We start from the raw sequence: 12,488 nt of genomic DNA, 5'->3' as shown, positions 1-12,488 counted from the left end.
CTGTTCACACAGGTGTGTCATTGCTGTACATTGACCATGCATTGCTTCTGTGGTATTGCAAAGGCAAAGACAAATGCTTCCAGCCATCCATTGCACTAATGGATTGGTCATCAGCTGGCTGTCTATGTCCCGCATCAATATAGACCAAAGTACAGAGGGTTAGGCTATGCTATAGTGCACCTACCTGATGCATCAGAAGGTGCGAGGCCCTTGCTAAATTCTGTGCACAGACTTTGAGATCTATGCTTTAGACTGTATCTAAACCTGCTCCAACATGGACTGACATTCTGGCCTACTTTCAGCCGATGCGACTTGTCTGTCGCTGAACAGTCGCTTTTTATGTATTCAGCACCTATGTATAATGTTGTAAAAATGCTCTAGAAGCTAAAGTCGCAGAAATGTCACACATATTTGGCCTGCAACTTTCTGTGCGACAAATTCAGACAGGAAAAATCAGTATAAATCCTTAGAAAATTATCCCCCAGTGTCTCCATCTGCTGGCGGTATTGAATAAGCATTGCTGCACTGATGGGGTATGCATTAGACGAAAAAAAAAGAAGAAAAAGAAGAATAATACGCCCAGAAAAGAGGCGAAAAGGAGAAAAACGTAAAAAAACGTGAAAAAAAAGTAAGAGGAAGAGAAGGGAAAAAAAGGTGGAAATGGGTTTAAAAGTGATTTCGGCGGAGAAATATATATATATATATATATATATATATATATATACGCGCACACACACACATATATATAAACGTATTCTCCGTTGAGATATTGCAGCCGCTGCTGTGTCCAGGCCCAGGAGCCTTAGCACTGTGCTGTGATGTCACTCAATACCACTGACATCACTAGGTGTAAACAACATCTCTCCTTTGCTGTGTATGTGACTATGGAGCTGTTTGGTGATGTCGTCTATTATGGCCTTCATAGAAGCAACAGGAGATTGTTGCATCCATCTAGAACCCTCAGAACTACAGTGCTATGATGTCACTCACTTCCACAGGCCTTGCAGAGTGTAAACAACAACAACCCAGCTTTGTTGTGTATGTAACCATAGGGATTGTGATGTCACCTAGAACCTTCACAGCAGCGACAGCTTTATGAGGAGCATCAGCACTGCTCTGCCTGAGCAGAACCATCACCGCCATAGGTTGTCAAATAACCCGGATTTAACCCACACAGGTAAGTCCAATGGGGTGCAGGCATGTCCTCTATGCTTACAGCTTCCCGTGGGTGTTGGTTTGATACCGTTTGGGGACAGCCAAGGAGGCATCTGCAGGCAACAAAGGTAGGTGTGTGCTTGTGTGTGTGTTTCCTATGCAGATCCTAAGCCCAGTGTCACATGCAAGTAGGAGGAGTAAGAAGGGTTCCTGGCAAATCCGGGTTATGGATTGCATTTAAAAAGGCCCCGTGGGAGTGCAATGGGCCCCTGTCTTGCTGCTTAGCAATAATGGTATGGGTTTAGGTTCTGCTGTGTGTACTGGTGGTTGACTGCCCCCCAGCCCAGAGTGTGCATGGAAAATTGTCTGGCAGCCTCCCTGACAGCAAGCAGTGATAGTGCCCATGAAGGGGACCTTGTTGGGCCCGCCCCTTTCACGGTTATCGCTTCTCGGCCTTTTGGCTAAGATCAAGTGTAGTATCTGTTCTTATCAGTTTAATATCTGATACGTCCCCTATCTGGGGACCATATATTAAATGGATTTTTGAGAACGGGGGCCGATTTCGAAGCTTGCTTCCGTCGCCCTATGCATTGACCCGATATGGCAGTATCTTCGGGTACAGTGCACCACCCCCTTACAGGGTTAAAAAGAAAGATTCCTACTTTCATTGCTACCTGCTTGCTGGCTAGCCAGCTAGCCAGCCCTGTGGGCCTTGCTGCTGCTGCTGCTGCTGCTGCAGCCAAAAAACAAAAGGTGGTGCTGCTGCTGCTTCTGCTGCTTCTGCTTGTGTCTGGCCGCTGTTGGAGCGTCCAGGCACAGGACTTCTGCTGCTGCTGACTAAATGGCCTCCTTAATTGGATCATTTGAGTAGCCAGCACACCTGTGCAGGTAGGGCATGACATGATAGGCAGCTGCCTTGATAGCGGGTGGGTGCTGAATGTTCCTAATTGACAAAATAAGATTAATGCTTATGAAGAAATATAAAATCTCATCCCTTCCCCAATATCGCGCCACACCCCTACCCCTTAATTCCCTGGTTGAACTTGATGGACATATGTCTTTTTTCGACCGTACTAACTATGTAACTATGTAACATAACATGGGGGGGTCTCCTGGCTGTTCACACAGGTGTGTCATTGCTGTACATTGACCATGCATTGCTTCTGTGGTATTGCAAAGGCAAAGACAAATGCTTCCAGCCATCCATTGCACTAATGGATTGGTCATCAGCTGGCTGTCTATGTCCCGCATCAATATAGACCAAAGTACAGAGGGTTAGGCTATGCTATAGTGCACCTACCTGATGCATCAGAAGGTGCGAGGCCCTTGCTAAATTCTGTGCACAGACTTTGAGATCTATGCTTTAGACTGTATCTAAACCTGCTCCAACATGGACTGACATTCTGGCCTACTTTCAGCCGATGCGACTTGTCTGTCGCTGAACAGTCGCTTTTTATGTATTCAGCACCTATGTATAATGTTGTAAAAATGCTCTAGAAGCTAAAGTCGCAGAAATGTCACACATATTTGGCCTGCAACTTTCTGTGCGACAAATTCAGACAGGAAAAATCAGTATAAATCCTTAGAAAATTATCCCCCAGTGTCTCCATCTGCTGGCGGTATTGAATAAGCATTGCTGCACTGATGGGGTATGCATTAGACGAAAAAAAAGAAGAAAAAGAAGAATAATACGCCCAGAAAAGAGGCGAAAAGGAGAAAAACGTAAAAAAACGTGAAAAAAAAGTAAGAGGAAGAGAAGGGAAAAAAAGGTGGAAATGGGTTTAAAAGTGATTTCGGCGGAGAAATATATATATATATATATATATATATATATATATATACGCGCACACACACACATATATATAAACGTATTCTCCGTTGAGATATTGCAGCCGCTGCTGTGTCCAGGCCCAGGAGCCTTAGCACTGTGCTGTGATGTCACTCAATACCACTGACATCACTAGGTGTAAACAACATCTCTCCTTTGCTGTGTATGTGACTATGGAGCTGTTTGGTGATGTCGTCTATTATGGCCTTCATAGAAGCAACAGGAGATTGTTGCATCCATCTAGAACCCTCAGAACTACAGTGCTATGATGTCACTCACTTCCACAGGCCTTGCAGAGTGTAAACAACAACAACCCAGCTTTGTTGTGTATGTAACCATAGGGATTGTGATGTCACCTAGAACCTTCACAGCAGCGACAGCTTTATGAGGAGCATCAGCACTGCTCTGCCTGAGCAGAACCATCACCGCCATAGGTTGTCAAATAACCCGGATTTAACCCACACAGGTAAGTCCAATGGGGTGCAGGCATGTCCTCTATGCTTACAGCTTCCCGTGGGTGTTGGTTTGATACCGTTTGGGGACAGCCAAGGAGGCATCTGCAGGCAACAAAGGTAGGTGTGTGCTTGTGTGTGTGTTTCCTATGCAGATCCTAAGCCCAGTGTCACATGCAAGTAGGAGGAGTAAGAAGGGTTCCTGGCAAATCCGGGTTATGGATTGCATTTAAAAAGGCCCCGTGGGAGTGCAATGGGCCCCTGTCTTGCTGCTTAGCAATAATGGTATGGGTTTAGGTTCTGCTGTGTGTACTGGTGGTTGACTGCCCCCCAGCCCAGAGTGTGCATGGAAAATTGTCTGGCAGCCTCCCTGACAGCAAGCAGTGATAGTGCCCATGAAGGGGACCTTGTTGGGCCCGCCCCTTTCACGGTTATCGCTTCTCGGCCTTTTGGCTAAGATCAAGTGTAGTATCTGTTCTTATCAGTTTAATATCTGATACGTCCCCTATCTGGGGACCATATATTAAATGGATTTTTGAGAACGGGGGCCGATTTCGAAGCTTGCTTCCGTCGCCCTATGCATTGACCCGATATGGCAGTATCTTCGGGTACAGTGCACCACCCCCTTACAGGGTTAAAAAGAAAGATTCCTACTTTCATTGCTACCTGCTTGCTGGCTAGCCAGCTAGCCAGCCCTGTGGGCCTTGCTGCTGCTGCTGCTGCTGCTGCAGCCAAAAAACAAAAGGTGGTGCTGCTGCTGCTTCTGCTGCTTCTGCTTGTGTCTGGCCGCTGTTGGAGCGTCCAGGCACAGGACTTCTGCTGCTGCTGACTAAATGGCCTCCTTAATTGGATCATTTGAGTAGCCAGCACACCTGTGCAGGTAGGGCATGACATGATAGGCAGCTGCCTTGATAGCGGGTGGGTGCTGAATGTTCCTAATTGACAAAATAAGATTAATGCTTATGAAGAAATATAAAATCTCATCCCTTCCCCAATATCGCGCCACACCCCTACCCCTTAATTCCCTGGTTGAACTTGATGGACATATGTCTTTTTTCGACCGTACTAACTATGTAACTATGTAACATAACATGGGGGGGTCTCCTGGCTGTTCACACAGGTGTGTCATTGCTGTACATTGACCATGCATTGCTTCTGTGGTATTGCAAAGGCAAAGACAAATGCTTCCAGCCATCCATTGCACTAATGGATTGGTCATCAGCTGGCTGTCTATGTCCCGCATCAATATAGACCAAAGTACAGAGGGTTAGGCTATGCTATAGTGCACCTACCTGATGCATCAGAAGGTGCGAGGCCCTTGCTAAATTCTGTGCACAGACTTTGAGATCTATGCTTTAGACTGTATCTAAACCTGCTCCAACATGGACTGACATTCTGGCCTACTTTCAGCCGATGCGACTTGTCTGTCGCTGAACAGTCGCTTTTTATGTATTCAGCACCTATGTATAATGTTGTAAAAATGCTCTAGAAGCTAAAGTCGCAGAAATGTCACACATATTTGGCCTGCAACTTTCTGTGCGACAAATTCAGACAGGAAAAATCAGTATAAATCCTTAGAAAATTATCCCCCAGTGTCTCCATCTGCTGGCGGTATTGAATAAGCATTGCTGCACTGATGGGGTATGCATTAGACGAAAAAAAAGAAGAAAAAGAAGAATAATACGCCCAGAAAAGAGGCGAAAAGGAGAAAAACGTAAAAAAACGTGAAAAAAAAGTAAGAGGAAGAGAAGGGAAAAAAGGTGGAAATGGGTTTAAAAGTGATTTCGGCGGAGAAATATATATATATATATATATATATATATATATATATATATACGCGCACACACACACATATATATAAACGTATTCTCCGTTGAGATATTGCAGCCGCTGCTGTGTCCAGGCCCAGGAGCCTTAGCACTGTGCTGTGATGTCACTCAATACCACTGACATCACTAGGTGTAAACAACATCTCTCCTTTGCTGTGTATGTGACTATGGAGCTGTTTGGTGATGTCGTCTATTATGGCCTTCATAGAAGCAACAGGAGATTGTTGCATCCATCTAGAACCCTCAGAACTACAGTGCTATGATGTCACTCACTTCCACAGGCCTTGCAGAGTGTAAACAACAACAACCCAGCTTTGTTGTGTATGTAACCATAGGGATTGTGATGTCACCTAGAACCTTCACAGCAGCGACAGCTTTATGAGGAGCATCAGCACTGCTCTGCCTGAGCAGAACCATCACCGCCATAGGTTGTCAAATAACCCGGATTTAACCCACACAGGTAAGTCCAATGGGGTGCAGGCATGTCCTCTATGCTTACAGCTTCCCGTGGGTGTTGGTTTGATACCGTTTGGGGACAGCCAAGGAGGCATCTGCAGGCAACAAAGGTAGGTGTGTGCTTGTGTGTGTGTTTCCTATGCAGATCCTAAGCCCAGTGTCACATGCAAGTAGGAGGAGTAAGAAGGGTTCCTGGCAAATCCGGGTTATGGATTGCATTTAAAAAGGCCCCGTGGGAGTGCAATGGGCCCCTGTCTTGCTGCTTAGCAATAATGGTATGGGTTTAGGTTCTGCTGTGTGTACTGGTGGTTGACTGCCCCCCAGCCCAGAGTGTGCATGGAAAATTGTCTGGCAGCCTCCCTGACAGCAAGCAGTGATAGTGCCCATGAAGGGGACCTTGTTGGGCCCGCCCCTTTCACGGTTATCGCTTCTCGGCCTTTTGGCTAAGATCAAGTGTAGTATCTGTTCTTATCAGTTTAATATCTGATACGTCCCCTATCTGGGGACCATATATTAAATGGATTTTTGAGAACGGGGGCCGATTTCGAAGCTTGCTTCCGTCGCCCTATGCATTGACCCGATATGGCAGTATCTTCGGGTACAGTGCACCACCCCCTTACAGGGTTAAAAAGAAAGATTCCTACTTTCATTGCTACCTGCTTGCTGGCTAGCCAGCTAGCCAGCCCTGTGGGCCTTGCTGCTGCTGCTGCTGCTGCTGCAGCCAAAAAACAAAAGGTGGTGCTGCTGCTGCTTCTGCTGCTTCTGCTTGTGTCTGGCCGCTGTTGGAGCGTCCAGGCACAGGACTTCTGCTGCTGCTGACTAAATGGCCTCCTTAATTGGATCATTTGAGTAGCCAGCACACCTGTGCAGGTAGGGCATGACATGATAGGCAGCTGCCTTGATAGCGGGTGGGTGCTGAATGTTCCTAATTGACAAAATAAGATTAATGCTTATGAAGAAATATAAAATCTCATCCCTTCCCCAATATCGCGCCACACCCCTACCCCTTAATTCCCTGGTTGAACTTGATGGACATATGTCTTTTTTCGACCGTACTAACTATGTAACTATGTAACATAACATGGGGGGGTCTCCTGGCTGTTCACACAGGTGTGTCATTGCTGTACATTGACCATGCATTGCTTCTGTGGTATTGCAAAGGCAAAGACAAATGCTTCCAGCCATCCATTGCACTAATGGATTGGTCATCAGCTGGCTGTCTATGTCCCGCATCAATATAGACCAAAGTACAGAGGGTTAGGCTATGCTATAGTGCACCTACCTGATGCATCAGAAGGTGCGAGGCCCTTGCTAAATTCTGTGCACAGACTTTGAGATCTATGCTTTAGACTGTATCTAAACCTGCTCCAACATGGACTGACATTCTGGCCTACTTTCAGCCGATGCGACTTGTCTGTCGCTGAACAGTCGCTTTTTATGTATTCAGCACCTATGTATAATGTTGTAAAAATGCTCTAGAAGCTAAAGTCGCAGAAATGTCACACATATTTGGCCTGCAACTTTCTGTGCGACAAATTCAGACAGGAAAAATCAGTATAAATCCTTAGAAAATTATCCCCCAGTGTCTCCATCTGCTGGCGGTATTGAATAAGCATTGCTGCACTGATGGGGTATGCATTAGACGAAAAAAAAGAAGAAAAAGAAGAATAATACGCCCAGAAAAGAGGCGAAAAGGAGAAAAACGTAAAAAAACGTGAAAAAAAAGTAAGAGGAAGAGAAGGGAAAAAAAGGTGGAAATGGGTTTAAAAGTGATTTCGGCGGAGAAATATATATATATATATATATATATATATATATATATATATATACGCGCACACACACACATATATATAAACGTATTCTCCGTTGAGATATTGCAGCCGCTGCTGTGTCCAGGCCCAGGAGCCTTAGCACTGTGCTGTGATGTCACTCAATACCACTGACATCACTAGGTGTAAACAACATCTCTCCTTTGCTGTGTATGTGACTATGGAGCTGTTTGGTGATGTCGTCTATTATGGCCTTCATAGAAGCAACAGGAGATTGTTGCATCCATCTAGAACCCTCAGAACTACAGTGCTATGATGTCACTCACTTCCACAGGCCTTGCAGAGTGTAAACAACAACAACCCAGCTTTGTTGTGTATGTAACCATAGGGATTGTGATGTCACCTAGAACCTTCACAGCAGCGACAGCTTTATGAGGAGCATCAGCACTGCTCTGCCTGAGCAGAACCATCACCGCCATAGGTTGTCAAATAACCCGGATTTAACCCACACAGGTAAGTCCAATGGGGTGCAGGCATGTCCTCTATGCTTACAGCTTCCCGTGGGTGTTGGTTTGATACCGTTTGGGGACAGCCAAGGAGGCATCTGCAGGCAACAAAGGTAGGTGTGTGCTTGTGTGTGTGTTTCCTATGCAGATCCTAAGCCCAGTGTCACATGCAAGTAGGAGGAGTAAGAAGGGTTCCTGGCAAATCCGGGTTATGGATTGCATTTAAAAAGGCCCCGTGGGAGTGCAATGGGCCCCTGTCTTGCTGCTTAGCAATAATGGTATGGGTTTAGGTTCTGCTGTGTGTACTGGTGGTTGACTGCCCCCCAGCCCAGAGTGTGCATGGAAAATTGTCTGGCAGCCTCCCTGACAGCAAGCAGTGATAGTGCCCATGAAGGGGACCTTGTTGGGCCCGCCCCTTTCACGGTTATCGCTTCTCGGCCTTTTGGCTAAGATCAAGTGTAGTATCTGTTCTTATCAGTTTAATATCTGATACGTCCCCTATCTGGGGACCATATATTAAATGGATTTTTGAGAACGGGGGCTGATTTCGAAGCTTGCTTCCGTCGCCCTATGCATTGACCCGATATGGCAGTATCTTCGGGTACAGTGCACCACCCCCTTACAGGGTTAAAAAGAAAGATTCCTACTTTCATTGCTACCTGCTTGCTGGCTAGCCAGCTAGCCAGCCCTGTGGGCCTTGCTGCTGCTGCTGCTGCTGCTGCAGCCAAAAAACAAAAGGTGGTGCTGCTGCTGCTTCTGCTGCTTCTGCTTGTGTCTGGCCGCTGTTGGAGCGTCCAGGCACAGGACTTCTGCTGCTGCTGACTAAATGGCCTCCTTAATTGGATCATTTGAGTAGCCAGCACACCTGTGCAGGTAGGGCATGACATGATAGGCAGCTGCCTTGATAGCGGGTGGGTGCTGAATGTTCCTAATTGACAAAATAAGATTAATGCTTATGAAGAAATATAAAATCTCATCCCTTCCCCAATATCGCGCCACACCCCTACCCCTTAATTCCCTGGTTGAACTTGATGGACATATGTCTTTTTTCGACCGTACTAACTATGTAACTATGTAACATAACATGGGGGGGTCTCCTGGCTGTTCACACAGGTGTGTCATTGCTGTACATTGACCATGCATTGCTTCTGTGGTATTGCAAAGGCAAAGACAAATGCTTCCAGCCATCCATTGCACTAATGGATTGGTCATCAGCTGGCTGTCTATGTCCCGCATCAATATAGACCAAAGTACAGAGGGTTAGGCTATGCTATAGTGCACCTACCTGATGCATCAGAAGGTGCGAGGCCCTTGCTAAATTCTGTGCACAGACTTTGAGATCTATGCTTTAGACTGTATCTAAACCTGCTCCAACATGGACTGACATTCTGGCCTACTTTCAGCCGATGCGACTTGTCTGTCGCTGAACAGTCGCTTTTTATGTATTCAGCACCTATGTATAATGTTGTAAAAATGCTCTAGAAGCTAAAGTCGCAGAAATGTCACACATATTTGGCCTGCAACTTTCTGTGCGACAAATTCAGACAGGAAAAATCAGTATAAATCCTTAGAAAATTATCCCCCAGTGTCTCCATCTGCTGGCGGTATTGAATAAGCATTGCTGCACTGATGGGGTATGCATTAGACGAAAAAAAAAGAAGAAAAAGAAGAATAATACGCCCAGAAAAGAGGCGAAAAGGAGAAAAACGTAAAAAAACGTGAAAAAAAAGTAAGAGGAAGAGAAGGGAAAAAAAGGTGGAAATGGGTTTAAAAGTGATTTCGGCGGAGAAATATATATATATATATATATATATATATATATATATATATATACGCGCACACACACACATATATATAAACGTATTCTCCGTTGAGATATTGCAGCCGCTGCTGTGTCCAGGCCCAGGAGCCTTAGCACTGTGCTGTGATGTCACTCAATACCACTGACATCACTAGGTGTAAACAACATCTCTCCTTTGCTGTGTATGTGACTATGGAGCTGTTTGGTGATGTCGTCTATTATGGCCTTCATAGAAGCAACAGGAGATTGTTGCATCCATCTAGAACCCTCAGAACTACAGTGCTATGATGTCACTCACTTCCACAGGCCTTGCAGAGTGTAAACAACAACAACCCAGCTTTGTTGTGTATGTAACCATAGGGATTGTGATGTCACCTAGAACCTTCACAGCAGCGACAGCTTTATGAGGAGCATCAGCACTGCTCTGCCTGAGCAGAACCATCACCGCCATAGGTTGTCAAATAACCCGGATTTAACCCACACAGGTAAGTCCAATGGGGTGCAGGCATGTCCTCTATGCTTACAGCTTCCCGTGGGTGTTGGTTTGATACCGTTTGGGGACAGCCAAGGAGGCATCTGCAGGCAACAAAGGTAGGTGTGTGCTTGTGTGTGTGTTTCCTATGCAGATCCTAAGCCCAGTGTCACATGCAAGTAGGAGGAGTAAGAAGGGTTCCTGGCAAATCCGGGTTATGGATTGCATTTAAAAAGGCCCCGTGGGAGTGCAATGGGCCCCTGTCTTGCTGCTTAGCAATAATGGTATGGGTTTAGGTTCTGCTGTGTGTACTGGTGGTTGACTGCCCCCCAGCCCAGAGTGTGCATGGAAAATTGTCTGGCAGCCTCCCTGACAGCAAGCAGTGATAGTGCCCATGAAGGGGACCTTGTTGGGCCCGCCCCTTTCACGGTTATCGCTTCTCGGCCTTTTGGCTAAGATCAAGTGTAGTATCTGTTCTTATCAGTTTAATATCTGATACGTCCCCTATCTGGGGACCATATATTAAATGGATTTTTGAGAACGGGGGCCGATTTCGAAGCTTGCTTCCGTCGCCCTATGCATTGACCCGATATGGCAGTATCTTCGGGTACAGTGCACCACCCCCTTACAGGGTTAAAAAGAAAGATTCCTACTTTCATTGCTACCTGCTTGCTGGCTAGCCAGCTAGCCAGCCCTGTGGGCCTTGCTGCTGCTGCTGCTGCTGCTGCAGCCAAAAAACAAAAGGTGGTGCTGCTGCTGCTTCTGCTGCTTCTGCTTGTGTCTGGCCGCTGTTGGAGCGTCCAGGCACAGGACTTCTGCTGCTGCTGACTAAATGGCCTCCTTAATTGGATCATTTGAGTAGCCAGCACACCTGTGCAGGTAGGGCATGACATGATAGGCAGCTGCCTTGATAGCGGGTGGGTGCTGAATGTTCCTAATTGACAAAATAAGATTAATGCTTATGAAGAAATATAAAATCTCATCCCTTCCCCAATATCGCGCCACACCCCTACCCCTTAATTCCCTGGTTGAACTTGATGGACATATGTCTTTTTTCGACCGTACTAACTATGTAACTATGTAACATAACATGGGGGGGTCTCCTGGCTGTTCACACAGGTGTGTCATTGCTGTACATTGACCATGCATTGCTTCTGTGGTATTGCAAAGGCAAAGACAAATGCTTCCAGCCATCCATTGCACTAATGGATTGGTCATCAGCTGGCTGTCTATGTCCCGCATCAATATAGACCAAAGTACAGAGGGTTAGGCTATGCTATAGTGCACCTACCTGATGCATCAGAAGGTGCGAGGCCCTTGCTAAATTCTGTGCACAGACTTTGAGATCTATGCTTTAGACTGTATCTAAACCTGCTCCAACATGGACTGACATTCTGGCCTACTTTCAGCCGATGCGACTTGTCTGTCGCTGAACAGTCGCTTTTTATGTATTCAGCACCTATGTATAATGTTGTAAAAATGCTCTAGAAGCTAAAGTCGCAGAAATGTCACACATATTTGGCCTGCAACTTTCTGTGCGACAAATTCAGACAGGAAAAATCAGTATAAATCCTTAGAAAATTATCCCCCAGTGTCTCCATCTGCTGGCGGTATTGAATAAGCATTGCTGCACTGATGGGGTATGCATTAGACGAAAAAAAAAGAAGAAAAAGAAGAATAATACGCCCAGAAAAGAGGCGAAAAGGAGAAAAACGTAAAAAAACGTGAAAAAAAAGTAAGAGGAAGAGAAGGGAAAAAAAGGTGGAAATGGGTTTAAAAGTGATTTCGGCGGAGAAATATATATATATATATATATATATATATATATATATATATATACGCGCACACACACACATATATATAAACGTATTCTCCGTTGAGATATTGCAGCCGCTGCTGTGTCCAGGCCCAGGAGCCTTAGCACTGTGCTGTGATGTCACTCAATACCACTGACATCACTAGGTGTAAACAACATCTCTCCTTTGCTGTGTATGTGACTATGGAGCTGTTTGGTGATGTCGTCTATTACGGCCTTCATAGAAGCAACAGGAGATTGTTGCATCCATCTTGAACCCTCAGAACTACAGTGTTATGATGTCACTCACTTCCACAGGCCTTGCAGAGTGTAAACAACAACAACCCAGCTTTGTTGTGTATGTAACCATAGGGATTGTGATGTCACCTAGAACCTTCACAGCAGCGACAGCTTTATGAGGAGCA

At 45.7% G+C, this 12,488-nt stretch overlaps 5 non-coding genes across 5 annotated transcripts; all 5 read left to right on the top strand.

Annotated features, from left to right (window-relative positions):
• The first annotated feature begins 1,596 nt into the window (after positions 1–1,596).
• Positions 1,597–1,787, top strand: LOC130336174 (U2 spliceosomal RNA). The gene has a single exon (XR_008877647.1). It is a non-coding gene; the product is annotated as a U2 spliceosomal RNA (small nuclear RNA).
• Positions 1,788–3,868: 2,081 nt separating this feature from the next.
• Positions 3,869–4,059, top strand: LOC130336173 (U2 spliceosomal RNA). Its single transcript, XR_008877646.1, has one exon. It is a non-coding gene; the product is annotated as a U2 spliceosomal RNA (small nuclear RNA).
• Positions 4,060–6,143: 2,084 nt separating this feature from the next.
• LOC130336172 (U2 spliceosomal RNA) lies at positions 6,144–6,334 on the top strand. Its single transcript, XR_008877645.1, has one exon. It is a non-coding gene; the product is annotated as a U2 spliceosomal RNA (small nuclear RNA).
• Positions 6,335–8,421: 2,087 nt separating this feature from the next.
• Positions 8,422–8,612, top strand: LOC130336161 (U2 spliceosomal RNA). The gene has a single exon (XR_008877635.1). It is a non-coding gene; the product is annotated as a U2 spliceosomal RNA (small nuclear RNA).
• Positions 8,613–10,700: 2,088 nt separating this feature from the next.
• LOC130336171 (U2 spliceosomal RNA) lies at positions 10,701–10,891 on the top strand. Its single transcript, XR_008877644.1, has one exon. It is a non-coding gene; the product is annotated as a U2 spliceosomal RNA (small nuclear RNA).
• The last annotated feature ends 1,597 nt before the right edge of the window (positions 10,892–12,488 follow it).

This window comes from Hyla sarda, unplaced genomic scaffold (genome assembly GCF_029499605.1).
Source record: "Hyla sarda isolate aHylSar1 unplaced genomic scaffold, aHylSar1.hap1 scaffold_471, whole genome shotgun sequence".
NCBI classification, from domain to species: domain Eukaryota; kingdom Metazoa; phylum Chordata; class Amphibia; order Anura; family Hylidae; genus Hyla; species Hyla sarda.
Note: the sequence above shows the minus strand (reverse complement) of the source record. Positions and strands in the feature narration are given on the sequence as shown.